The sequence below is a fragment of the Dermacentor silvarum genome, chromosome 11 (genome assembly GCF_013339745.2).
Source record: "Dermacentor silvarum isolate Dsil-2018 chromosome 11, BIME_Dsil_1.4, whole genome shotgun sequence".
Lineage (NCBI taxonomy): Eukaryota > Metazoa > Arthropoda > Arachnida > Ixodida > Ixodidae > Dermacentor > Dermacentor silvarum.
In genome coordinates this window covers 86,584,047-86,608,336 of record NC_051164.1, presented here as the reverse complement: position 1 = coordinate 86,608,336, position 24,290 = coordinate 86,584,047, and the positions used below count along the sequence as shown (strand labels likewise).

The window sequence follows — 24,290 nt, the reverse complement described above, 5'->3', positions numbered from 1 at the left end:
CAGAAGGCCAGCGTGTGCCGCCGCCGTGCCGGTTGCTACGCCGATAAAACGTGCGCGGTCGCTCATACGACGGTGGTGACATGCGTGGGCGATGAGGACAAAATCTGGCGACGTGACCGCGAATACCGCATTGGAAGCAGATGGGACGCTCACGGGGCGCACTAAAATTGTCATTAGCAGGATAACTGGCACGGTCATCCCACTCGTGAGAAACTGCAGGTGCTCTGGGTGAGTAACCGTCGTGGAACTTATAACTGGGATACGCGTTCAGAGTAGGGTTTGGCGCTCCTGAACGAGGAGCGAAGTTGTTGGCGTCTATGGAGGCGGCAGTGATGGACGTCTCACCGAAGTCGCAGTGAGAAAGGGGCTCTCGAACCCGCGGAGTAGAGAGGGAAGCCGCCTCACGTCGGTCAAGCTCTTCGCGCACCACTTGCCGAATAACTGACGCAAGGTCGGATGGAGTTGGGACCAGGTCAACACTGGCGACGTTAGTTACATTGGCCAGGCGGCCGAACTTCGGTGTGATACGCCGAGCTTTCAAGGCTTCAAACGTGCGGCAGTGTCGAATGACGTCGCTTACGGAGTCCAGACTGTCTTGCCGATGAGGAACTGGTACACGTCCTCGGCGATCCCTTTTAGAAGATGACCAACTTTGTCCTCTTCTGTCATCTGAGGGTCCAGGGCCTTGCACAATTTCAGGACTTCCTCGATGTACGTCGTGCATGTTTCGCCGGGAACTTGGGCTCGCTGCATTAGGGTTTGTTCCGCACGCTTCTTTTTAGCTGCCGGATCTCCGAAGCACTTCTTGATTTCATCTACGAACCGTTCCCACGTCGTCATGCTTTCTTCGTGGTTTTCAAACCACACTGACGCGGTTCCCTTGAGGAAGAAGGCAACGTTGTTAAGCTGGGCGGTGGCATTCCAGCCATTGAACCGACTTGCGCGTTGGTAAAAGCTGAGCCATCCGTCCACATCTTCCCCAGCTTTTCCGGCGAAGGTTCGTGGTTCGATGTAGGGCTGCCATTGGGAGCTGGAAGACGGCGGCGGGTTGTCGCCGTCGGAAGCCATCTCTGGTGGCAGACCGGCAATTCGGCGACTTCGGCGAAGCTCCACGGATTGCACTTCTGCGGGCGGTTGGTCGTCGTTGTTCGGGGACGCCGTTGTTGTACCCAGCACCGTCCACCAAAACTGTTACGATGGGGTGCGTTTATTTTACAGATGAATTGATGATAAGGGGCTGCGCCGACACCGAGCCGCTACCAAGACAAGCGCACTTCGTTCTCCTCTTCCTCCGTCCTTGCCGTAGCTTTAGCGTAACAATAGCTTTCTGCGTTGTACAGAAATTTTTACAGAGACTGCTTTGCTTATATACGGTATGACAAATTTTCTCAGCCATTGGTCCCCCCCCCCCCCCCCCGGTTTATAGGTTCAATTAAATTATTTGTCTACCTGTAGAATTGTTTTTTTGTCTGTATAAGCACATAAATACTTTCTGTAGACAAACGTCCTTTACAAGTTTTATTTTCCTGTGTATATTGTTGTGGATATACTTAAAACGCTTTTGTGCGTGAAATTATTATCGGTAATACGTTGGAGAAAGTAATATATTATAAATTTTACGGATTATCTAGTGACGTTTTATGGCCCTTCTATATAGTAAAACATTTGTACACTTTATATGAACTGCCCAAATCATTTGTGAGGATGCCTATCAATAGAACCGTGCACCACCACGAAAAAAAAAAGTCGCAGTTTTGCCCGACAGGCGAAGCATCAATTTCGATAGCACATTACTAGAGAGCTATACGGAGTAAGGATCGTAGTTTTATCGGCTGTGTAAACTTAGACACATTCTCTTATTAACTGAATTAACAAACATGGTGTCAGCGTGCACGATGACCGCACACAACCACTGTCAAACACTAGGCGTGAGCAAGCCCACCACCAGCAGCGAGCGAAGGTTCGTGCGGTGTATCGCTTCAACGGAAACTGAGCGGCGAAAGCGCAGCGCATACAAAGGTAGGAGCCGTGTTGCAGATGGCTTTCAAGATACGGTGCGCGCGACCGCCCGCCTCCGCGCAAAGTACAAGTACGCGCTGCCTTCCCGCTTTCCTCCTTTCGCCTGCGAGAATCCAGTTCCTCTTGCGCCCGGTCGCAAGATTCGCATTTGGTGCCGCAGCACAACACCGCCCCCTCCCTCCCATCCCCCCCCCCCCCCGCCCCCACGACCTTTCGCGCAACGTAAGACGTCGCGTTTGCTCTCCGCCGTACGTTCGCTCCCCGTGAAAGCGCGCGTCCCTCGCGTGCTTTCACGCGCACATACAGCATACAGCGCGCGGCGATGATTTTATCGCCCTTGGACTTTATACGGAACCTCACGGCGACGACTACGCTGACGGCAGAAATCCGCTTGGAGTGTCCGTATAATTGCTATCGCAAATAAAAGAAAGTCAATGTCACGTGATCACGAGACCAGTTATAAACGAGTCCGTTATAAACACGGATTGATACAGCCTGTAGGTCTCCCAAGCATCCTTGCTATATGCTCACGAAAATCCATTTTCTCTGTATATAGAATTTGCCGCGTAAAATAGCATATAATTTGGAATGTCTTCTTTTGTTTATTGACACGATAGACGGAGATGGTGGCACACAAATATGGCGTTGAGTTTACTCGCGTCTATTGTGGACCGAATAAAGTTGTTTCACTCACACACAACACACACACACACACACACACACACACACACACACACACACACACACACACACACACTCACCAGCTATTGGCCTTTTGACCTGGGGTATAGTTAACGTATAGTCTTGTACGATTATGCGCATAGTTTTGTAGAAGAACGAGAATAAGAATGTTTAATTCGCACACACTGATGTTATAACATTACAGTCAAAACAACACAGCTACATTACCAATCGGATCAGAAATTTAAAAACACAGTCTTTACAGTGCCATCCGCAAATGTGCAATAAAATTTCAGATATAAATATCTCACGCAAATTCTTTATGGCGCTATTCAGTAACAGCTCTATTCTGGGCCGGTATTTTGTAGCGATGCCTTTCCGGTAATAATGCCTTTTCGCGCTTATCGCGCTTTGTCAGTGGTCGGAGCAACGGTCGGCTCGCGTTATCAACGGGATCAGCCGGCCGTGAGCGGTGGATGATAAGACTAGAGTAGAATAAGTCATAAGGCATCGCTACAATATCGCGGCCCTGACAACTCATGCCTTGTGAACTATAGTTCTAATTTTGCTCGATGTGGAATGGTATTTGGAATTTGTCAGGTCAAACATGCACCGTTTCGATATCCGACAGTAAGAACGAAAGTCATATCATTTCTGTGATTCTGAACAGCATATCTTTTGTCCAATATGTACACCGGTTATCGTTTCCGGCAAAATTACAGCAACGGGTTATATACTCGCAGCAGAGAGCGGCGCACTACGCGTAAAACGCCAAGGAACCGGGAACAGAGCAAAGCCGTGACGTCTTCATCTTTTCGTGCGAGAGCCGTTTCGTTAGGTGACGGCCAGCCAGTCACGGGCCACTCCGCCGTTTTCGTCCTCTTATGAGTCAGCATTCTTAGCCCGGTCCCTGCTTCTTGCCACGAAGTCTGATAGCACGATTGCTCATATATTTGACGGTGCAGCTGTGCGTTCCGGCGTAGGTTTGGTGGCAGGCCGAGTCTTGCAAAGAACGTAGTACGGAGGGACGGCATGAGCCTGGAGCGATGGCGCGAATGCGAGAGGTGCGCCATTTTGTCTCGACGCGAGGCCCGCGAGCGTGTGGATCTCTGGAATGGCTTTCTTTTGAGTAAGTGTCTCGTCTTTCTGGTCAAGTAGTGAGAGAAATATTGTAGTACGTGTGTACAGTGCGTTATGGACGCTCAGGAAAGTGCGCGCTGCAGAATTGCGCGAAGACATATGCCAGAGTTCAGCGCGAGGAGGCTTGTGGGACCACCGGCGTCGAAATATAATTGCCTGATAGGGATAAGTAGAACACGCGTTCGTTTTCGCTGAGATATGCTGATTCATCCTAACATGCTGCCCTTGATTTACTGGTGGCTTATCAATTCAGAAGCGGGACGAGCTTGCTGGGTACTTTATTGCGAAGATGGGCAGTGGTGTTGATAGAGAAGGCAGGCTCCTATACGCTGGTGTTACTATGGGCGATGTCTAGAAATGTAAATGAATCAGTCATATGGCCTTGCGTGAATAGTGTCTGCATGTGTTTGGAGTTTGCGTTTGGCGATTTTGTCTTTAAGTGAACCGGCCGCTGCCCAACGTACCAACTTTAATAAAAACGAGGAACTGCTGAGCCAGTTCTTGTTTAATTGTTGAGGTGAATTACCGCTGAAAAAGGCGCATATGTAAAGGGCTCGTGTTCGCCCCCCGCCCCTCTTTTTTTTTTCTGGGTGTGCGTTTTTTTTTTCTGTGCTGTAAGTCCTCTCAGCATTTGTACCACCTTTAGAATAGGAACGTCATGAAGGAACTGCGCTTGGGCAGTTCAACGGTGCTTGTTCATTACGACAGTGATGTTCACAGAAACGACCGACTTGAGGCTTGTCCCGAGTGAGTCCACAAGTCCGATTTCTCTCTCTTTTTTCTTTTTTATTCATGTAAAGTACACAAACTTATCTGAGGCAGAAGTTGTTAGGAACCATATTTTCGTTGGTCTGTGGTATTACGACTAAAAGGTTAAGGTTATTAGTCCACATGCTATCTTCAGATATCGTGTGCTAAAACGTCTATAAACGTTTCTTTGACTGACCAGAGACATTTCTGCTGCAGTATAGACTTGCCCGTTAGTCCATGCGAAATTTGCAGACTCTCTGCCGACGGCAATCGTTAAGGAGTCTATTTCTGTGAGTCTGTCCGTAGTCTGTATATTTCCGAAGGTTCGCATCTAGACGTGTGTGTATATATACACGGTGTCCCAGCTAAATGTAGCCAATGTTTTAAAAACGATGGAGTGTGCTATGAGGCTCAAACCAACTCAGTGGTGTTGAGGATCGCGTGTCCTAGTCTGCGGTTTGTTTTTTTTTCGTTTTGCAAAGTCAGTTAATTAGCATAAACTAATTGCCTAACTTTTTAAATATCGTCTTCACCAAGAAAGTGCCAATACGAAAGTTGTAGATCACATTTAAAAATGGCCGACTGAAGTGTTTGCAACTAAGTGCCATTGATGGAGCTTCTTGTAATTGCCTTTAAAGAAAGCTCGCGAAATACAAAAACAAGCACGTGATAGCGCCACTATTTCAGCGTCCCCAGACGACCGACCAGTAAAGGACATTGTTTGCATGCTTTTTTCGAGACTCACTCGCGTGCCCTGTCACCATTGTCGCGATCGGGTGCACAAAGCAAGCGGCGGTGATGAAGGTGTGTCGCGCTTCGAGGTGACGTGGCATAAACTTATCATTCGCTCCACTTGCGGAATGAAGCCCGAACACGCAAGGCAAGAAAGAAATATCTATAAATAAATAAAAAATAGAGAATTTTGGGCTTGAGTAAACGTTGAGGGCACCTGAACTCTTTAATCGGGAGGAAAATGCAATTGTCATGTTCTTCTATTCGTTCGCGATTCTATCTTACTAGCGAGAGTTGCTGGCGCGTATCTTGCGGCCACCGGGAACGCCAAGCCCGTCCTGGTACTTTTGTACAGATATGCCGATTTAGTTTCTTGATTGGTCGTCTGGGAGCGCTGAAATAATGGTGCTATGCGGCGCTTGTTTTTTATATTTCGCGCGCTTTCTTTAAAGACAATTACATGTAGCTCCAGCAATGGTACTTAGTTGCAAACACTTCAGTCGGCCATCTTTAAATGTGATCTACAACTTTCGTATTGGCACTTTCTTGGTGAAGACGATATTAAAAAAAGTTAGGCAATTAGTTTATACTAATTAATTGACTTTGCAAAACGAAAAAAATACCGCAGATTAGGACACGCGTACGAGCTCCTCAACACCACTGAGTTGGTTTGAGCCTCATAGCACACTCCGTCGTTTTTAAAACATTAGCCACTTTAGCTGGGACACCATGTATGTATGTATGTATGTATGTATGTATGTATGTATGTATGTATGTATGTATGTATGTATGTATGTATGTATGTATGTATGTAGTGTATGTATGTATGTATGTATGTATGTATGTATGTATGTATGTATGTTAATTGTATTGCACAATAGTTTTCATTAGGCGCCCATAATGTGCTCCTGTTTTCTTCCGCCTTATTTCTTCATCGTCAGGTACACGATGCGCAGCAAAGGAAGCTTGGGGCGCAAATTACTTGTGATTTTATTTGACATGTAGAAATGATAAGGTCAAATGAAATTATATAGAAATTAGGACACTTATACTGTCTAAATATTTCTTCGAGCGATTGTGCCGGTGAGCATGTGATAGCCAAACACGTTAGGCAAGCGCATAAATTAAGGTTTATGTATTAGCAATATAAAGTTCATTGTTGGATAGTTAGTACATGTTCAGTTCAAATATTTTTTTTTCGGTTGTGTACAGGAGACGAGCGACTGCGGATAGAGACATCGAGAAAGGAAAAGAAACTCGAAATAGAGTAATGTACTGTGTTCTCCCTCGGTATGTTTGCTAAGAATTCTAAAATGTAGTGCCAAGTATTGTTTTTATTCTTATTTATAATGCGACAGTGTTAAGGGCCCCGTGTCACAGAAAATCCGGCGCTGGCGTCGGCGACGTTGTCCGTTAGAGAAAATCATCCCTAAATACGCAGCCCGAACCTTGCCCAGTAATGCCTATGCGTGGCGCAAAGGCATTACTGGGCTAATTGAATTTCTCAAAGTAAAATGCGTCAGAAAATTCGTAAAGTATGACTTACACACAACCTATAGACATGGTAGCGTCTGAATGTAATCTGAATATACGAGAAAAACTTAATTGTGCTACGCGGAAGCCCAAACCCATTTTCCAGTTGCAACTTGAGGTCTGCCTTAGTAGGAGCGGCGCGCCCCGCTCGGTTCCTTGCAACACCATCCAGGTGGCGCTCGCATCCGCGGCAGCGTACGGCAGCGGCGGCGCCCGCCGGAAATAAAAAAAAAGAACCAGAAAGCTCGCCTTCGTGTATAGCGTTCGCCGCCAGCGCGTTTCCAGGAAAACATTGCGGTTACATAACCTGCATTGCCGGGAAGCGTGAGAAGCAGTCGGAGATCTTTGAACGCTATCGCGTTCCACTCTTAAAGGCGAAGCTTAAGCGTCCTCCACGTTTTTTTTTTCTTAGTTCAGCTTGTTTTTCGCTTTGTTTTTATGCACTGTCTTGCTTTCCTGCAAATATCTTTTTCACTCCTTAATGTTACTTCATTTTCTTAGTGTCTAGTTGCATACTACCCACTTGTCTTACCAGTGAAATCCGATGCGTTTCTATTCAGAATGACATGTGGCATCTGTAGTTGTAAAAGAGAGCAAGCTGCCTCGTAGATTGAAGTAATGTACGCACTATAGTGAGCAAAATTTTGGAGACTAATGATCAGTCAGTCAAAGAACTTTATTGAAAGGCCCTGCGAGTTTGTGGGACGGGCATGTGGTCCCGCCTAGGTGAAGGCCAGGAGTTCTTGAGTCCTGGCGGCTTCCTCGGCCCGCTGGACAGCCCAACGTTGATCGTCAAGGGCAGAGCTGAGCAACACAGTAATATTTTTTCTTCGCGAGCTGATCATGCCGTGTGAAATCAAGTGCATAGCATACGTGCACATGTTCGACCAATGCAATGTATTGGAGCAATTCGACGTTGCGGAGCAGTTCTAGAAGTTTTTTTTTTTTTTTTTACGTTAGAGGCGAACGCGGGACCATTATATGTGCCGATCATCTAACTATATTTGCTCGAGCCAAAAAAAACAAAAAAAACATGACCGTTGCGATTGTGAAGGGACAGAGAGCAATGCTAACGCGCTTAATATTTTAATAAACCAAAACGAGATACAATGCAGAGTTAAGGCCCATACTGCCAACTTTTCACTTAGCCGTCCCATGCCACCGCAACAATCTCCTAGTTCCGTTTTTTGTGCTGTCACTAATAAGCGCAGATATATCCCTTTTTATGCGGCATTCGCGTATGCTGCCAAGTTTTAAGTTTGCGCAGTCCTTACGTGATGAAATTTCAAAAGTACAATGCGTATCCGCTTCTCTCCTCCGTTACTGTAGAGATTCACCGTATAGAGTCCTGACCTTGCTTCGGTTAAAACCTAATTTCCAAAAAGCAAGTTCAACGTTCTTCCTGCAACGTATTTCTTTGTTTCGCTTTACGCGAATGCGTTGAACACTCATTGCGCGGTGGTTAAGTCTCCCCACCCGCTCACAGCTTCGCGAATGTGGTCGCTCATTAGCCGATGGTTATGCTTCTAGCCTTAGCAACGCTGCACTCATCTTGTGACGTGGCATGCGAGCTGGCCGAGCGAGCTTATTCACGCTCTAAATGTGATCGACCCGTTTGGACCAACGCGACTCACATTTTCGTCTGTTCTTTCTTTTTTTTTTTGCCTGCTTTCTTTCTTTTTATCTGTTGCCTAACTCGACTTTGTGTAGAGTCGTGCGTCGCGGCTCGACGAGCACTGAATTTTTAATGGCGGTCATCGCACGCTCTCGCTTGCTTCTTTCGTAAAGCGAGGGGGGGGGGGGGGGTTATAGTAATGGCACTATGAGAAAGAAGCATCCCCGTAGCAAAGAGGGAAAAAAATCACGCGACTCTGTGGGGGCTAATAACGCGATGCGCGGAGGAAATAACCGAAAACAAAGCGTAGCTGTGGTTCAGCCTTTCTTTGTAAGTACAATTTGTTTTAGTTTGTTTGCCGTTGCATTGCCTCACGATGGAGTCAGCGCTTCGCCCTTTCGCATTTCTTTTTTTTTTTTTTCGGATACAGAGTGAACGGACGACTTCGGTGGATGGCACGGCGACAGTGGCGTCGTCTGCTACTCGACGGTCGTCTGCTCTGGCCACACCGCCAGCTGAAGCTGAAGCATAGCCTCGGAGAAAGCGGCACTCGTTTTACAAGGTTAGTGATCCTTATACTTTTTTTAAGCATGTTGAGCTTCCGAAATCGTCATGTTCCTTGTAACATATATCGTACGTTGTTAGAAAGATGATCGATAACGTTAGAGGGAGCGTATAGTTCCTCACGTGATGCTCCCAGACAACGAATTTCGAAACGCATGCTTTGCTGTTGGATTGTAGCGAGGAACGATTACGAGCAATAACATCGAACGCGGCGATGAGGCCTCGCTTTGCAGAAAGGACTAACCGTGTGCCATGAATATTGCTCTTGTTAGTAAAGTAAGCATGTTCGTTTTTAAAAGCGAGTGCTTTCTTGGGCAACCCTTCCTGCTTTGGCATCGCTGCTGGTACCGTCTACTGCTGGGTCGGTTGGTATATCGTCGGATATATTTGTGGAAATATATATACGAAAGTGCTGTTTAGCACGATTGACCGGTGCCGGACATTCGGCAAACCAAGGCAGCCTCGGCGAACGTACTAGTGGATATGCATATGAAGATGCTCTCTTGCATGATTGTCCGGTACCAGACATAGTACCACCCGCCACCGGGTAGAATCAGAAACGAAGCGACCTGGAGTGGTAGGAGATGACCGTAATCGCGGACGTGAGCACCGTTACAAGCACGCTGTCTTCATCGTTTGGTTGACTTCGTGCCGTCGCCATCGTGCCGCTGTCTTCGCTCGGTTGTCGTCGGTGCGTCGTCATTATTTCATCGTCATTTTGCCATCGTCGTCAGACTTTTGTCGTCACGAGTGGAATCCGTATGATCGAGGGCCACGTGTTTAGGTCGATCGGGTGCGCCGCTTCCCCGCTGAAAGCTTCGTTTAACTGATTCCAACAGCGCTTGGGATCCGCAACGTTTTCTTTTTTTTTTTCTTAATTATACATATTTAAAGAAAGATGTCTGTGGCGGATAGTACAATTATAATCCTTGAACTGGATTGGCAGGGCAGTCAAGTGGCCTCAGTCTTGTTAACATCCCGGCCTTTCATTTATCTCTGTCTCTCTTGAACTGTATTGCTCAAGGAAGCAGGCGCCAACCCACTAACTATTTCTTCTATTTTACGTTCTTTAGTAGCGTGATCTGCAGTGACGGGCCCGCGGGCCCTACTGTGTGTTCTACTTTATTCTTTGAGATTTGTCATCTCGCTCTTTCTTTCCTCTTTCGTCCCCTACTTCCCATCATATTCCATTTCCATGTTTCTGTCTCCTCCTCTCTGAAGAGTAGGCAGGCGTTGTGCCCCTTCCAGTGGCAGTTGCCAGCCTTGCTCCTCGCTTACCCTCTCCTGTGTATATGTTTACAAATCAAATAACAAGAATAGTAATCATAATAACTACTTGCGCTAGGAAACCAATATTCATTATTCACTAATTATTACAAATTCACTGCTTATGTTTTTTAGATGCGAATCATCTTATGCTCGGGGCTATGTCCCTCCATGAATCCTCCGTGCGGCGTCCACACCCGCACTGCGCATGCGCAGCCTCCCTCCCTCCTCTCCTTGTCTCATCTCTCCTCTCGGCATTCCTCCTCTCCTCTCGGACGCTCCTCTCCTCTGCGCATGCGCATCCTCCTCCCCTTGTCTCATCTCCTCTCCTCTCGGCATTCCTCCTCTCGTCTCCGACGCTCCTCTCCTCTCCGGATTGCACAACGAATGGCAACACCAGCTTAGGTTAGAGGCGCGACGGTAGGCGCCCCAGAGGCACCGGCAACAGTCACCAACGCCGCGCGCGCTCGGTGCGAACGCGGGCAAAACGCCGACGGCGTCGACAACAGTTCTGCGCGTTGCTGGTGCTGCTGCATGTCCAAGTTTATACAGCTGATAAAACTACCTTGCGTCGACCCCACGGCTGCTTCGCATACTACTCAGGGTTCCCCTACGGGAAGATGGTGTAATTTTTTTATTAATTACTTTATGGCGCGTATTGCAAATTTTGAATTGTAGCCGCAACCATGCGAAGCCAACCGATAACGAAGCCCCTCGATGCCCTTTCTCGTAAATTGTTCTGTGAGTTGGTCAAGTCGTTAATTCCAAGTGGAAACGTTGGCGATCCCACAGGCGCGAAAAGTGGCCACAGACTCACTTGAAAGGCGTATCCACTTAGAATTAAATCTCAGGATGGCAGCGGTTTCGATATATGCGCTGTCAGACTTGCGGTAAAAGCGTAGTGTTGTTCCACTTACTTTTATGACAAAACGTCGTTTCATGCACTGAAGCAGAAAAGCAACTGGAATGCCAGTGTATTGCGTCGCACACTTTGGGAATGAATGTCACGAAATTGGTCTCATCCTCAGAATTCGTTCCAATCGTACACGCCTTGCAAACTCACAGGCTACAATTTGTAATTGCAAAACTTACGTCATGAGGTAATTAGTTCTAAACTTAGGTAAGATATGTCATTAGTCGGTAATTGCAAGTAATGTCCACTTCTTGGAGTAGTGCAGCTCGAGGACTAGAATAAGGCTATATGTGCCGTAGATTATTTTTAAATATTCTATGTAGTAAAAAAAAAGCACACACAGTATGTGACCGAGGAGCGATAAGAAAAATGAAGTAGCAGCGGCCATTTTTCCTTGCCCCACTTGTCTACCGAAGCTGTCTGCGTATAAAAATATTTGTTTGGTGATAGAGCCGAAGTGCGTCATATTTATGATCGCAACTCCGGCACGGACTGATATCTGTCACTGGTAGTCAATATTTAATATATCTGGCACTGCAAGGCAATATTTTTCTTGTCTAAAAGCAACAGAGAAAGGGGCACATGCAGGGAGGAAGAGCAATAGTAAAAATGAAGAAGCGATAAATGTTTACCTGTCCAAATCGTTTTCGCCTTCTCATGTTCTCTTTGACAGAGAGTTATGTGTTATTTTGGCGTGTATTTCTTTCCCGGCGTACGTAATAAAAATGTTAAGTCTTTTTTTACGTTCACTGGGGTTTCGTGATTAATTATATATAGCATATGTGAGGCTTATATATAGCCTCACATATGCCAGCGAGAACAAACATTCCGTCATAATTTATTAAAGGCGTAAATGTTGTCCCAACTCTCAGAAGGGAAAAAAAAGAAGAGAAGAAAATAAGCAAGGCTGTTCGTCACAATGATTGTGAAGAATAAATAAAGAAATAGCCATGGAAGTTATCTGTCGGAAACTGCGGTACAGAAACAGCAATAACAAAATAGGACAACCAGCCCCAGCAAAGTATCACGGCATCCCGTTCGGGTGTCCCAACCTGGACACTTCTATCTTGCTTGCCATCATCGCTGGGCAAACCTATCCCGTGCTCCCTCTCAAGGCAAGAGGGACATGGTGGTATAAGGGAGAGGGGGGGGGGGGGCGGTGAGAAGGCGTTGGGAGGGGGGTGGGGCGCTCCGGCAGGCTTTGTACTGGCCGTTCATCGACGGCTTTGACTTTTTGTCCATCGACGCACATACGCCACAAGCAGATCGAAGCGACAAACGCCGGGTGTACGGCACGTCAATCGCCGATCGCATAGAGAATGAATGAATGGCTAAGGAAAAAAAAAGTACAGACAAAATGCGATCCCGAGAAAAATCGTTGCCGTTGTGCGGGTCGCGAAGGGGAGACTCTAACCCTGTCAATGAATTCTCCCCGGCGGCGCGATTCTAAACGCCTCGGCGGCACGCGACCAATCGCTATCGACCGGCAGAGGTCGGCTGGCCAACCGCAGCCCGTCGCGGTCATGACGTCACTGCCGGAAGGCTCGCGGACCAATCGCCGCACTCTGTTCGCGTGCAGACGACACGCTCTGAGCAGCTGCTCGCAGAAAAATCGACTCGACGAGACGTTTTCTGTGTCGCCTTACGCTGCAGAGAAGTCGTGATCGAGAAGCGTGTGGTTAGCTTCGGATTGACTTCTTGGGTGACTACGGTCTTGGTAGAGTCCCCGCGTAGCACGGTTCTGGCTTTCTACCTTACTTTTTTTGTTTTCTGTTTCACATTGGGGTCGGATACTGCTGACTGCTCGGATTCAAATGTTCGCTGCCAGTATTTCTGGGAAATCTCGGGTTGCCAATTCGACGAAGGAAACGACGGTGGAAAGGCGTCTGCGTTAAAGCGTAAGTGAGAAATCGAAAAATAGTGTGACCGTATATTGCTTAGAAAAGAGCATTTTATTAGATTTGGATGTCGCTCAGGATTCAGTAAAGAAGGTGTCTACGCTTGCACTATTGGTAGAAGCCGTAAATTCAATTAGAGCTCTGAACCGAAGCTGCTGCTGCATAGTTTCTCGCGTGACATGATGCGCTTGCGGTTTCGCATTTGGGATATGATTATTGCATGCAGGCAATGTCATGGCTTGGTTTGTTCGAACCGCAAGCATAATATATCATATTTGAAAGGTGAACACATCTAGCAAGCAAACTCGGAGAATGATACCAAAAAATTGAAAATGTATAGCAATGATGTGCGAAGTCATTCATATGAAAAATGTTAGTTCCCCCGAACATCCGGTGCTTGTGCGCGGCCTTCCAATTTATTTTAAGCTGATATCGGCACGATATCTGTCAAATTCAATCGCGCGATTGATATATTGTAAGACATTACCAAGTTAACAAAAAAAATTATGCAGCTCCAGCGCCCATATTGGAATCAATGTGGAGCGAAACGTTAGTGAAGTGGTAAATAAGCTGTACAACTAACTGGGATGCGTTCAACTCTGTTTACTTTCATACTACGCAACGTGTAATCTAATGCAATGTTTAATTTGATTATCAACCACAAATATCACACATTTAATCTCGTACAACATTTGTATTTATGCAATACACCGCTCACAACGCAGCAGTGTCACAAGGACGAAGGCTATGTATGACGCTTGTCGAAGGCAGGGTCCGCTATGGCGTAAAGCTATTCCAATATGTTTCTATTCAATTTATGCTTAGCCCTCCCCGATGGGTTAACAATTTTCTAGATATGCCCACTTCGCCTGTCTGTCACGCGACGTCACCAAAACTGCGGAACCTCTCCATCTGATATGACGTGTACACGCTGATCATGCATAATTAGGCCGAAAAAGAACGAAAGTTCTTTCCGATTCTACGCCTTTTTCGCCATTAGCCCTCCGCTATCGGTGAAATTATGGTATGGTATGGTATTCCTTATCTGATGGCGCATACCCACTGCGGTGGATTGGCCAAGATTTGGATGGAATTAGGCAACCTTTGTTAATAGTTTTTCGGCCTGCTTTCACTTCGTCTCTTTGTCATGCGATGTCACATGATAACTCGCGCCGTCAAATTGACGTGTACGCACTAAAGATGCATCAATACAAAAAAACTGAGTTATTATTTGGGGGGAATAGCCGGCGATATCCCCGTTTCGAGAGGAATAGAAGATGGCTACCTGCCGATCGCTCTGGTACTGGCTACTCGGAGCTGCCAACGAGAATGGATTTTGTTGCGTATAGCATAATTTTTTGCGAGGCAGTATAACGTTGTCGAGCCCTTTAGGCACATATAAGACATCGCTTTGCCAACTATTCTTCGCTGAGGACCCGTTTTAGCCACATTCACAACTCCCCGTTGCATGCAGCCGAGCTTTTTCAACCAGTCACCGCAAGGGGAAGTGGACCAATCGCAGACGCCGGCACCACTCTCCTCCCCTGGTTATCTATACTTTCATTGCGCTAACTTGCCCCCACAGAAATTCCCTACACTTCTGTGCGCTTATCGTCTCTGGTCAGCGAATTAGATTTTAAAAAATACTGTCGAGGTAGGCAATGCTGAGCTTTCTGACCAGCCACCGCTGACTGAGCAATGGGAAGCGGACCAATTGAAGACGCCGGCACCACTCTCCTTCCCCAGTTATATTGTTACGCGAACGAAGGATTCAGCACTGGATACTATTTACAATGTATATTTACAAAATACAACTGTAGCGCTGGCCAGTTCAACCGACAACTCGAGAGCAAGGAACAGTTCGTCTTCTTCGTCGGGGCGCCCGCTCACATCGTCCACAAGAAACACGCAATATGCATGTATCATTATACGTGACGACGGGGAGGCAGGTCCAGTTATCGGCGACGGTTACGACGGAGTGGGGCACAGTGATATTGTGCCTCAAAAGGACATCAGGAACAGGTGTGGTAACGTGATCACCATCGGGCACAGGAAAAGATTATAGCAAATCGACGAAAGTCAAGGCTTTAGGCGTCAGGCAGACGAAGGCGCTCGTACCAAAGTTGTTCGGCTGTTCGCTACGAATATGCGTGAGTGTAGGAAGTTCGAGGCAAAGGATACCACCAGAAAAGTCGATCAAAGCTGAATGCGCCGTAAGAAAGTTTAGTCCGAGGTTGAGGTCATGGGGACAATTGGTCAGCACTAAAAAAAGAATTGCCCGCCAATCCACCCTGCGAAGGTGGTTGGAAAGCGAAGCTTTTTACGCCACCCTCACGGCGACTGCGGCGCACTTGATATTATTGTTCTTTCCGCCGATCCTTATATTCACGCTCTTCTTCTGCCGTATTTACTTTCCGTGGTCTACCCATAGTGGGGTAGTCTAGAAAATGAACCGAAGCAGTTACTAGGCTGGAAGGGTTTCGAATGACGTCAACCCTCTTTCAAGCAGCTGCATAAGCTTTGCAACAGCTGCAATCTAATCTTACGGACCGCGCCGAGCCTGTTTCCGTTGTTTGCCCGCAGCCCTTATCATCCATCATGTTGGCTCATCACTTTGAAGCTTGTTTTTGTGGTTTTTCTTGCGAAAACGAGTGCTTAGTTGTACGCTGAATGCCTGAATTCAAGTAAGCTATACTGCTATACCTGCAATTGTTAGCGGTTCGTTGGGATCGTTTTTTTTTTATTACAACGACGGACACGACAGAACCCTTGGCTGGTAGAGGTACAAAGCTTCGCTTTAAGATAACTGGAACGTGGTGGTCGGCGATACTTATACGGGAAGTACACATTCCCGTTACGGCAACACTGCTGCTATCGGCGACGCGTATACGGCTCGTGTAGTAGCAGGCGTGAGAACCTTCTTCAGTCGATGACGGAGCTTATAACTCATTACGGACACCTGGGCTCCAGTATCTGTTAAGGCGGTGGTCCCACTCCGGCGGCACGAGCTCCCCGTTTTCAGTACTTTTGGAATAACCGTGCCGGCTCTTTTACTTAGGATATAAAGTTGTGGTATATACCATAAAAAGCTTAATTCTTGTAGATTACATCTATATATAATATAAGGAAATTGATTATAGTGATTTAGAAATAAATGTTCAAGAACAAGCATGAGATACATGGTTCTTGCGAACTGTGTCTCAGTTGTGATCATATTTAGAAGAAACTGCCGCACTTACTGCATTGCGGCTTTCTCTGTAGCTTTAGGACATATTTATCTAGTTCCTAGACGTAGCAAAATAATTTTGAATTTTTACTTTTTGGATAATTTGCTATTGAAAATTGCCAAATATTGCAATCTTCTGTTGTAAACAGCCCAGCAACTACATGGTCAAGGAAGCTAAATTTTGGATAAAGTAGAGTTCAAGGAATTTCCATTTAGGACGCAAAATTTAATTAATGTAACTTTGTTAGTTTTAAAGTGCAGCTTCGTAGCTTTATTACCTTCCCGCAAGAATGGGCAGAAATAAAACCAGAATTCTAAATATTGCTTATTTTCGGCCGCATTATTAGGAAAGCTAATAAAGTTACATGAATGAAATTTTGCGTCCTAAATGTAAATTCTTTGAACTTTACTTCATCCAAAATGTAGCTTCCTTGAGCATGTAGTTGCTGGGCTGTTTACAACAGAAGATTGCAATATTTGGCAATTTTCAATAGCAAATTATCCAAAAAGTAAAAATTCAAAATTATTTTGCTACGTCTAGGAACTAGATAAATATGTCCTAAAGCAACAGAGCAAGCCGCAACGCAGTAAGTGCGGTAGTTTCTTCTAAATATGGTCACAACTGAGACACAGTTCGCAAAAACCATGTATCTCATGCTTGTTCTTGAACATTTATTTCTAAATCACACCAATCAATTTTCTTATATTGTATATAGATGGAATCTACAAGAATTAAGCTTTTTATGGTATATACCACAACTTTATATCCTAAGTAAAAAAGCCGCCACGGTTACTCCAAAAGTACTGAAAACGGGGGGGGGGCTCGTGCCGCCGGAGTGGGACCGCCACCTTAACGCCGTCAAAGGGGGACACCGTCGACGGGAACATCAAATAAGTTCTGGCTCGTTGGGAGCGTCAATGGAGGATTTCGACACGACGAAGATAATGCAGCATTACCCCCAGGAGCTGCATGCTCTAGTTTTCCGTCCGGGAGGATTCATAATTGGTCTGCGACGAATACTGGCGTGGCTGGGACTACGGGGACCGACGGCGCTGAGGTGACGGCGAGCGATCGGGACGACTGTCATCGACGGATACGTCAGAGGTAGCAGGCATACGGCGAATCGAGTTGCGGCGATGGTTGGCATATGGGTGAGGAGACGGGAAAAAGTAGCTCGAATACGGGGCCGTCCAGGAGGTGCGGCAGTGGCGAGCTTCGTGGCTAATTCGGAGTCAATGGAAGCAGATTGGCTTGTCGTCCGGAGTCCTCCACTCTGTAGGGTTGCGGTATCTGGGAGGGGAATACATATCGCTGCGAGACGCAGCTGTCGGCACCGGTCTGGCGTCAGGTCGGGAGATAGGTTGGCAAATTCTTGCCGCACAACTGCCTGAAGGAGGGAGATCGCTGGGGCTAGTTGGTCAATGGTGGGGTCAAGTGGGCGTTGATGGAACGGGGCAGGACTTGCAGCCTCGAGCTCGCGGCGAACAATACGTGTTACGTTCTCATTGAAGGAGGGTCAAGCGGTAATTAAGGTAGACGCAGACGACGTCGCAGCCGTGTTAGGGAGCCGGGAGAACGGATGAATGACGCTGCGGCTTTTGGCGAGCTCAATGTGGCGGCATTCCTTGACAATGACGTCGATGGTTGAAACATTGTTGAAGATCAACAAGTGTGTCCACGATATCTTGGAGAACGTGGCCTACTTTGTCAACCTCGGCCATGTTCTCGTCGACTTTCCGGCAAAGAGCGAGCACGTCTTGTATGTACGAGACATACGATTCAGTGGAAGACTGTACTCGGGTAGCAAGCTCTTTTCTTGCAGCCAGCTGCCGACCGGTTGGATTTCCAAAGAGGTCTCGGAGCTTCTCCTTGAAAGCATCCCAGCTAGAGATCTCGTCGTCGGGTGTCCGTAACCAGACACGAGGTGTTCCGCCCAAGTAGAATAGTACATTCGCTAGCATTATGGTAGGGTCCCAGAGGTTGTTTTGGCTAACATGCTCATACAAGCTGAGCCAGTCCTCAACGTCGACATTATCTTGACCGGAGAATATGCCATGATCGCGGGGATTAGTAAGCGTGACGTACGTTGTTGTTGGAGTCACAGGAGTAGAAGCAGAAGAGGTGTCGTCACCGGGAGCCATGGTGGAAAGCTGGACGGTGCGGCCGCTGCGGAGCTCCGTGGCGATGACGGGGAATGCAATCTCCACTAAAATGTAATGCCACTCTCCACTAAAATGTAATGCGAACGAAGTATTAAGCACTGTAGTCTATTTAAAATGTACATTTACAAAAGACAACTGCAGCGCTGGCCAGTTCAACCGACAGCTCGAGATGATGATGATGATGATGATGATGATGATGATGATGATGATGATGATGATGATGGCCTCACACTATTGCCCGTACCCACACTCGGGGATTCGAGAGCAAGGAGCAGTTCGCCTTTTTCGTCGGGGCGCCCGCGCGCATCGTCTACAAGAAACACGCAATGTGCATCTATCATTATCTACTTATCCGAACCCCTTTACACTTCTGCGCGCTCCTCGCCCCTGGTTTAAAGAAAACTGTTAAGGTAAACAATGCCAATCGCTTTGAAAGAAAACAAAAGTGGCCTCCAATATAAATGAGGAGAGCGTTTGATTGGGCTGTTCAAACAACGCTGCGTGTCACGGCCCGATACTTACGTTGAAGGTTACGTAAGTTTAACGTCAGGTGATGGAGGGTGGGGGGATCTAAAACTAGAATGGAACAGGTTTACATCATTCGGCCCCGGCACGGTAATGAGAGATGTATTCACAAAGAAGTACTACCTATTTCTAGGTACGTTCAAGGATTCCGTACCTCCTCTGCCTATATATATATATATATATATATATATATATATATATATATATATATATATATCCACAAAGATATCCGCCGAGATACTGACCGACCAATCAGGAACCAGCAGCAGGCACGCCGCACCCGTGAGGAGTAGGCGAAGAAAGTCTTGCTTTAAAAATTTTATTTCGCCTTACAAAACACGCACACTGATTTTGCAAACTTCTCGACATCCAAGAAGTCCTTAGTGAAAAATGGTAGTGTTTCGGGATCTGGATTCCGTGTTTTAACCGAATACATCTTTAGCCGATCTGCATCCAAACTACAAGTAGTGTGAAAGGATAATTTACCAATACAGTTCAAACAATATTTATCGCTTGAAGCAGGGCCAATATAAGCATAATGTGGGTCCAACGTGGTCTGACGTTGGGCTGATGTTGAGCCACGTTAGGCCAACATGTTCCTGTTTTCCTGTGATGATATCTACAACCCGTTAACGAGCAAAATATAGTCCGATTTGAAAAACGCGTGCGGGCATTAAAGGCGACTGCGAGGTATTTATGTTTGTTATTAGTTATGGCTTTGCTATTTTTTTTCTCTGTGCGTGCGTGTTGTGTGTGTGTGTGCTTACGTTGTGTTTTCATCAGGGCATTTCTAACGCTTCGAGGGTATTTCATTGCATAAAGAAGAGATACTGAAATACACACACTATACACCACGGTTTCTCTCTGGTTCTTTATATTAGGCACGGCGATGTTATCGGAGTATCGGTACCAACAATCCCGACAACCAGCCTTGCTGTACGACTTGTTTCAGACGGAAAGGGCAGGAATTAATAACAGTGTAATGCAGATAAGGAAGCCTTCCTTTTTTGCGGCAAAGCACTTCTGGTGGTGGCAAAATATGAATAAATCTGTCATAATAACATAGTAGGTAAGATGACTGCTTGTCAATTATCAGTTTAGGCCACTTTATGAAACTGCGCAAAAGACCGATTTCACGACAAGTTTCACTGCCGCACTTCTACTGCAAAGCATGCCGGTAGTAGTAGTCATTAGCTGGGGGGCCATTAACGGTAGTCATTAGGCTGGGGGCGACAACGGTAAGAATTGGGATGTGTTTGTACCATGAGAAACTTGCTTACCTCTCTAAATCCTTGAAAGGGAGGGAGGCGAGAATAAAAGAAATTCGGGCAAAACTCATCTGTGATAACTAAGCATACGACTAGCCGAAATGAGCCATGTATGATGCCTGTACTGCACCTGGGCTCGTTTCTCTCGCTTCACTCTGATCCGCGCAGTTAGATTTTTTTTTTTTTTTTTACTGTCAAGATGAACAATTCCGAGCTTTTCGACCAGCCACCGCAGGCTGAGCAAGGGGAAGCGGACCAATCGCAGACGCTAACGCCACTCTTCTCCCCAGGTTACCTACTTACACTGCGCTAGCTCGACCGCACCAAAATCCTCTACGCTTCTGCGTGCTCCTCACATCTTGTCAGCCAGTTAGATTTGAAGAAAAAAAAACTGTCAAGGTGAACATTATATGCTATTCGCTTTGAAAGCAAACCGAAGTCACACAGTGGCCCAAATTGGCGTCAGTGAGGTTCATTGAGGAGTGGCACATACCCACGCAAATGGTCCAGATTTTAACAGCGGAGCTGTTTAAGGTCGAAGTTGATCCCTACGGAGCGATGGTGTTCGCAGTTTCGAGCGAAGTGGAGAGAGTTTGAAATGAGGAAATGAGGTGCCGAGAGAGAAAGAAAGAGATACAGACAGGGAACGAGAGAAATAAATGGTCCTGGCGAGGCGGGATTTGAGGCCGGGGACCCACGGTACGAAGGCGAGCGTCATAACCACTAGGCTGTACACACACGCTTGAAAAATAATCATTTATGGGAACCATATGACTGCATTGTACCGATGATCGTAACACAACTTGCTATGGGTGAGAGAATGAGAAAATGAGAGCGAGAGAGAGGGGGGGAAGAAAGAGAGAAAGAAAAACACAGATATACAGAAAGAGAGCGAGAGAGAATGAGAGAGAACCGGGATTTGAACCCGGGTACTCACGGTCCGAAGGCGACCGTCATACCCACTACGCTATACACCCACGCTAGCAGAGGTCCGCTGTTTCATCAGATTTCACAAGCCTGGAACTGGCTTAATTTTTTAGACTGCACCACCTTCGGGATCAGCCCATCTTTTTTTGGTATAGCTAGATAGTCAAAAAGAAAACTTGTCTGAGTATGCCAAAGAATGATATTCGCATTAAAAGACGGTACAATAGGCGTATAGGTTGAGCATACGCATCCGCCAACTTCCCTCTAAACTTCGATAGAAAAAAAATGCACTATTTCGTTGTCCTCGGCATTCGCCGCAATGTTACGTCGTATCCAAGTACAGCGTGAAAGTGGCGAGAACTACTTTGCAAACATGGTGCTGACAGTTCCGCGGCGCACTGCACTCTGAACGTGGTAGTCTTTCTACTAAAGCCGGTCAGTGCTCGAGGTACGTTACTTATTAAAAATTCTGAGACTATCAACAGTTTGGACGTACTCATCCTCAACACATCACTACGTGCATCTGTTTGCTTCAGTTTGTGAGGAATCGCGCGGTGAATGCACTTAAATATAATACGCTCGTACATATAGACTGGAAGGTCCGTGTCATTAATTTTTTTCTTTCTTTTTATTTCAAAGAAGGAAAACGTGAAGGCAGGTCTTTCAATAGAGCCGACTTTCTCAAAGTTCCAAACACTACTCAGGAAATAAAAAAAAACAAGAAAAAGGCAAGGAGAAAACAACATTAAAATAGCAATAAACTACACACAGTATAACACAAGTCACAAACGCGCAGTCTGTGTTCCTCAAGTACTATTAGTTTAATCACAAAAGGTGCACTCGTTCTTCCCAATTCTGAGCTGTAAAGGCACTGGAGTGCTTCAGTGCAGCGCAGGCTTTTCAATGTTATCATGCTAAACAAAGCAGCAGCTAAATTAAACAAATATCACATGCAAGAGATCGCTAATGTTTAAAATTTTTACAACCTAAAGAGAAATGTTTAGCTTGATTACAAAACACAACATACAAGTTCTCGTTTACAAATATTGCAAATCGAATATACAAGAAATCGTATAACAGCGCATTTATACCGTGATGTCGCACGATATCACATGATATCGACACGACGTCGTGATGCCGAACTGTGCTGTCAACGGACCTAAAGAGGCCCACGTTGCGTCCTGTGTGTCCCAGTTACCTTGTATACAGATTTGAGAACTCGCCCACCTCGGCGTGCGCTATCTCATCAACTATTTACGACTCCGAGCGTGTCTCCCTTTTATACACTGTGCGCTTACATAAAACTGCATAACCGCTGCCAGGCCAAAGAGTTTGAATGATGGTCCACTATAAAACGCTTGCCCCCCTTCGGGGTGGGTATACCCGGATGAGTCGCGATCACGTAAAACCGTTTACAACGTTTGGGCCGGAGAGCGTGGTATTGATTACGATGCTTAACAGAGCGCGACTGAATGCGACCTGGCCAATTACAGCTCGAGCGGAAAACATGTCCTCATTTCGACATATCGTTTTCAGCATCTCCGCTTTATTTTTATTTTTTTCGTCCGCACTTCAGAGCGCTCACTTCAAAGGAAAAAAAAGCGAGAGAGAAAGAGAAAGTATTTCTGCTCATAAGTTCGTTTGATTACTGCATCTGATGAGTATTTACCTTCGTTTCTTTTATCTATTAGCTCGTGGTAATAGTTTACGCTTCCGAACCAACTGAGAAAGGAGATATGTTTGAAAATAATGTTTTCTGCTCATCCCCTGACAGTTTTGTGTCGGTCTGTAGTGTTTATAGAGAGAGATAAATAACTTTATTTTGTCCAAAATGTGGTTAGAGGAGGGGGTAATGACTAGAAGCCTCCCCCGTACCCCCTTTAGACGGCGCCCGGCAGCCCCTGAGCCACGGCGGCGTCTTCAGCCATTTGACTACTCTTGCTTGAACATCCGGGTCCGAGCTGAGCAACACGGTCTCCCATTGCTCCTCATTTCTTATTATTAAACTGGGTTGTTGTGGTTTTGAACAGTTATTGTTATATTCTTTCTTTGGGCATGCCCAGATTATGTGTTGAAGATCTGCTCGGTTGTTACAATGCTTACATATGTCTGTGTATACATCTGGGTGATAGTGACTGAAGGCAATGGGGTTGGGGAAAATGTTGGTTTGTATTAGCCTCCAAGCCACTGATTGCCACTTGTTTAATGAACAATGTGCTGCCGGATATCTAGCCCTGGCTAGTCTGTAATGATCAATGATTTCCCTAAAGGAAACCAGCCTATCTCTGCCCGACCGGCGGAACGTATATAGAGCGGAGTGTTTATAGAGGTTTTTCTTTCTCTCTCTCTCTCTGTCTCTGTGTGTGTGTGTGTGTGTGTGTGTGTGTGTGTGTGTGTGTGTGTGTGTGTGTGTGTGTGTGTGTGTGTTGTGTGTGTGTGTGTGTGTGCGTGTGCGTGCGTGCGTGCGTGCGTGCGTGTGTGTGTGTGTGTGTGTGTGTGTGTGTGTGTGTGGTGTGTGTGTGTGTGTGTGCGTGTGCGGACAGATGTTTCGTTTTCACATGGACGCACACACAATCAAACTTCGGCCGATACTAACGCACATGGCACGCTATAGGCGTTGCGCTGCTGAGCACGAGATCGCGGGATCGAATCCCGGCCGTGGCGGCCGCATTTCGATGGCGGCGAAATGCAAAAACGCCCGTATACTTGCCTTGTAGTGAACGTTAAAGAACCCCAGGTGGTGAAAATTAATCCGGAGCCCTCCATTACGGTGTGCCCCATAATCAAAGCTCGTTTTGGCACGTAAAACTCCAGAATCAACCAACGCGCATGGCACGTTGTGCCAGCTACGCGCGCACTGGCACTTAGATAACCTTCTCTCGATTACGCTTACGCGTCTCCTTTTACTTTCTCCGAGTTCTTCTAGTCGCAGTTAAGCGTCTTCGCTGCAGAAAAAAAGACGTGCAACGTTAAGAGAATCAAATTTCAACGTTTTACGTGCCATAACCACGATCAAATCATGAGGGACGCCGTAGTGGGGTGCTCCGGATTAACTTCGACCACCTGGGGT

At 46.4% G+C, this 24,290-nt stretch overlaps 1 protein-coding gene across 1 annotated transcript in view; it reads left to right on the top strand.

The window, feature by feature from the left end:
* Positions 1–3,690: 3,690 nt before the first annotated feature.
* Positions 3,691–24,290, top strand: part of LOC119433879 (uncharacterized) — a 143,820-nt gene continuing 123,220 nt past the window's right edge. Inside the window, exons 1-2 of the mRNA XM_049658367.1 lie at positions 3,691–3,829; positions 8,901–9,032. The gene's annotated coding sequence lies outside the window, so the exon portion shown is untranslated. The remainder of the gene's footprint in view (positions 3,830–8,900; positions 9,033–24,290) is intronic.